The 4,704-nt window shown below is 44.8% G+C and overlaps 1 non-coding gene across 1 annotated transcript; it reads right to left on the bottom strand.

Moving 5' to 3' along the window:
* Positions 1-3,442: 3,442 nt before the first annotated feature.
* On the bottom strand, positions 3,443-3,604 carry LOC126031909 (U1 spliceosomal RNA). Its single transcript, XR_007503716.1, has one exon. It is a non-coding gene; the product is annotated as a U1 spliceosomal RNA (small nuclear RNA).
* Positions 3,605-4,704: the final 1,100 nt, after the last annotated feature.

Here is a 4,704-nt window from a genome sequence, read left to right as displayed (position 1 = left end):
CCTGCAGTGCTCAATGAATAAGTGGTGCTGGGGATTGGCCCTGGGGTGTCTGTGCAAAGCCAGCATTTAAGAACCTTTCAGAATGGTGTCAGCACATCGTTTTGTGAATTGTGCTTTTTTTGAATAATGTCTGGAGCCTATCCCCCAGGGGTACCCATGAAGAGAAGGACTTTGAGTCTAGTTCCTTCTAAGATTAGAGGGAAGAGGCCTTTAGTCCCTCTAGGGCAGGGGTCTTCAAGCTTTTTAAAGTGGGGGCTGGATTATGGTCCTTTGGAGAGCTGGAGGGCTGGACTATATGAGCTACTAATTCCTAATCACACTGCACATATATAAATAAAATGAAAACCATTTATAAATAAACAGATCATGCACCAGTATTTCAATGGGAACTGTGGGCCTGCTTTTGGCTAATGAGATGGTCAATGTCCGGTTCCATATTTGTCACTGCTAGCCGTAACAAGTGATGCAAGTGGGCATCAGTTAATCTTTTTGTTTTTGTTTTTGTTTTTGGGCCACACCCGGCGGTTCTCAGGGGTTACTCTTGGCTGTCTGCTCAGAAATAGCTCCTGGCAGGCACGGGGGACCATATGGGACACCGGGATTTGAACCAACCACCTTTGGTCCTGGATCGGCTGCCTGCAAGGCAAACACCGCTGTGCTATCTCTCCGGGCCCGCAACAGTTAATCTTGATCTGGTTGGAGATTTCAGATGTTTCATTCTTAAAAAAGCCTGTTCACAGGCATAAGTGCTACCAAAGATGGTTACCATTTTGAGTGCATGGTTCCTGATATTTGGATATGTCTCAGAGGGGAGAGATGCATATAAATTCAAAAGATTACTTGGCTTAAATGCGTCTTTCAGAGAGTCACAATTCTGCAGTTCAGCCAGTTCCATTTGGTAAATTGTAAGGACATTTTCAATCTCAACAGAAAATGGGTTACGAAAAAGCTGTATGTCCTGTTCATGGAGATGAAGCTCTTTGAATCTAAATTGAAACTCCTTTTGCAACCATTCTAGTGAAGCCAGACATGTTTCCTTTGGGAATGCAACCAATGGTTTGTCCGCTGACAGGTTTTGAGTTGTTGGGAGATGACTGAAGTTTTCCTCCTGTACTTGTTTGATGAGAAGGCCTAATTTTACTTCAAATGCTTTCACATGTGATGCCATATCACAGATGAGCTTCCCCTTGCCTTGAAGTTGCAGATTGAAACTGTTGAGTAGCTCTGTTATATCTGTCAGAAAGGCAAAGTGCCATTTCCATTCTGCATCATTGAGCTCTGGTACTTCTTGGTTTTTTTGAAAGTAGAAAAGCTGGGGCCGGGTGGTGGCGCTAAAGGTAAGGTGCCTGCCTTGCCTGCACTAGCCTTGGACGGACCGAGGTTCGATCCCCCGGTGTCCCATATGGTCCCCCAAGCCAGGAGCAACTTCTGAGCGCATAGCCAGGAGTAACCCCTGAGCATTACCGGGTGTGGCCCAAAAACAAACAAACAAAAAAAAACAAACAAACAAAAAAAAAGAAAGTAGAAAAGCTGTAATCTGCGGAAGTAAGTCATAGAAATGTTTCAAAACTCTCCCTCTACTCAGCCAATGGACTTCTGTGTGGTACAGAACATCTTCATGGGCAACATTTACCTCAGATAGAAATTCCTGAAATTGTCTGTGGTTTAGTGCATGAGTTTTAATGTAATTAACACAAGATACCACAACTTTCATAACAGAGACAAAATTCAGTATAAAACCAAACAATCAAAGATAACACAGCACAAAGAAACACAAAGTAGGGCTAAAGAGATAGCACAGCAGTTATGGCATTTGCTTTGCACGTTTCTGTACTGCCACTGACTTTGTTCACCACTGACCCTGTCAATCCACAGCATCTTATATAGTCCCGGAGCCTGCCAGGAGCAGTTTCTGAGCACTGAGCCAGGAGTAACTCGAGCGCCACTGGGTGTAGCCCAACCTCCCCGCCTCCCCCAAATGACACCTAAATAAAACCCAAACAAAACCCACATGGAAATGCACTAGCAGGAAAGGACACATTGTGGGTTTTTGGGGTGGTTTTTGTTGTTGTTGTTGTTGCCGTTGTTTTTGGCCACATCCAGTGATGCTCAGGGGTTACTCCTGGCTCAGTGCTCAGAAATTGCTCCTGGCTAAGGGGACTATATGGGACGCCGGGAATCAAACCAAGGTCCGACCTGGATCAACCACGTGCAAGGCAAACACCCTACCACTGTGCTATTGCTCCAGCCCCACATTGTGGTTTTTAACAGTAAAGCGGAAAATTCTTCATCCAGAGTCAGAGATACAGACCCAGGTAAAGAGTCCGAATCACATGGTGGGTCCTGAATGAAAACAAGAGACATGGGTAGAGGCATTGGCCAGGCAATTGGGATCAGCTGCAAAATTCAAAATAAGAACTTTGTCCTGGAGCAGGGGTCTTCAAACTACGGCCCGCGGGCCACATATTGTATTTGTTTCCATTTTGTTTCTTCACTTCAAAATAAGATATATGCAGTGTGCATAGGAATTTGTTCATAGTTTTTATTTTCACTATAGTCCGGTCCTTCAACAGTCTGAGGGACAGTGAACTGGCCTCCTGTTTAAAAAATTTGCTCCACTATCCTGGAGCAACTGGATACAGGAAAGGGCACTTGCCTTGCACTTCACTGCCCCAAATTGAATCCCTGACACAATACCTGAGCTCTGCAGGTGTGATTCCTTAGTGCACAGTTAGGAGGAACCCCTTTTGGTTCTAAAAATAAATAAAAGAGTTTTTCCTCTGGTGAGGCAGGATTGAGGCTTCATGGCAGAAATCCCAAGATCAAGGGCTCCTTCCTCACCCACATCAGGGTCCATATTAGCAGGAGCTCAACCCTGGAACTCCAAGACCATTGAGCCAGGAGAAGAGAATGAGGGGGCAGGAGAGGTAGCATGGAGGTAGGGTGTTTGCCTTGCATGCAGAAGGATGATGGTTCGAATCCTGGCATCCCATATGGTCCCCTGAGGCTGACAGGAGTGATTTCTTTTTTTCTTCTTCTTTTTTTTTTTTTTTTTTTTTAAATTTTTATTTTTAATTATGAGAACAAGGGTGCAAAGTAAGAGGACAAGGTAAAGTTACAGTGGAAGGACAATCACCCATAACATAATTCTCAGAAGTCCCCTTGCTGATATATTAACTTTGAAATTTCAGCCAAAGAACATTAAGATAAATAACACAGAATCCATGTACAATTACTTTGTCCCTCAAGTCCCCAGATTGTAATACATTATAATATTTCTTAACAGTACACAAGGCAATCTAAAGCCATAAAACTTACGTAACTCCTTAAACATTACAGGCATAGTATTTTCTTACATTTCCATATACATGCATATTAGCTTAAGTTAACCTCAAATTTTAAGTGAGTTCTTTTTAAGGATTAGAGTTAAAGGAGCACAGTATGGGAGAGAGCGCATGCAGTCCCCCACTACCACAAATTACACAGTCGAGTTTCCCACATTTGGGGAAATCGCAGGGATCAGCACACACGGAGTGCAATGGGTGAGCCTTGCCCTGGGGAAACTACCTTTGTGATCATGGTATCGCCCCTGCCAGGTAAGTAAGACAGAAGTGATTTCTGAGCATAGAGCCAGGAGTAACCCCTGAGCGCTGCCAGGTGTGACCCAAAAACCAAAAACCAAAAAAAAAAAAAAACCCACAAAAAAAAAACCAAAAAAACACAACAAACAAAAGGGCTTTAAATAAGTAGCTGAGGGCCCAGAGAGATAGCACAGCGGTGTTTGCCTTGCAAGCAGCCGATCCAGGACCTAAGGTGGTTGGTTCAAATCCCGGTGTCCCATATGGTCCCCCGTGCCTGCCAGGAGCTATTTCTGAGCAGACAGCCAGGAGTAAACCCTGAGCACCGCCGGGTGTGACCCAAAAACCAAAAAAACAAAAAAAAAAAAAAAAAAAAAAATAAAGTAGCTAAATTTGTTGTCCCTGCAGGAAGCTACACCCTCCCCCCTTCACCTTCCCACACTCTCCATCACCACCCCAGCCCCTCCTAGAATTCCTTCCTGAAACACCTAGGCCTCCAGTACTCCCTGGGAGCTGAATACTCCTGTCCCTCACTCACCCTGTCTCTCACAGAGTCCATACTCCTCGCCCCTTACCCAGGGACAGGATATCACAGGGTGCAGCCCTGCACTCCTGACTCTGTGCTCAGGAATCCCTCCTGGTGGGCTTGGGTGACCCTAATGTCACCCAAGCTAATGTGGATTTTGCCAAGTCCCTCACCACATTCCTCCCAGCCAATCCTTCCTTTTATGTAAGCTAATTCAGTAGGTGGAAACAACATGTATTTACTGTGTCTATGCTGCAGCATCAAGCAAGTTTCATTCAACTAATGCTTTGATTCTTTATTCTTCGGTGTTTGGGCTACACCTGGAGGTGCTCAGAGGTTACTCCTGGCATTGTGCTCAGAAATTATTTCTGGCAGGCTCAGGCAACCATATAGGATGCTAGGTATCAAACCTGGGTTGGCTGCATGCAAGGCAAATGCTCTCTCCACTGTGCTATCACTTCAGCCCCATAAGTCAATTAGGTCCTACATTATATATTTGATTAAATATTAGAGTGTGGAACCCCATCTATGGTCTCTGCACTGCTGGGAGGATCTAATGCCCAGTGTGGGGAGAAATTGCCCATTAGTCTCACCTGAGAG

The sequence above is a fragment of the Suncus etruscus genome, chromosome 15, assembly GCF_024139225.1.
Source record: "Suncus etruscus isolate mSunEtr1 chromosome 15, mSunEtr1.pri.cur, whole genome shotgun sequence".
In the NCBI taxonomy this organism is placed as follows: Eukaryota; Metazoa; Chordata; class Mammalia; order Eulipotyphla; family Soricidae; genus Suncus; species Suncus etruscus.
Note: the sequence above shows the minus strand (reverse complement) of the source record. Positions and strands in the feature narration are given on the sequence as shown.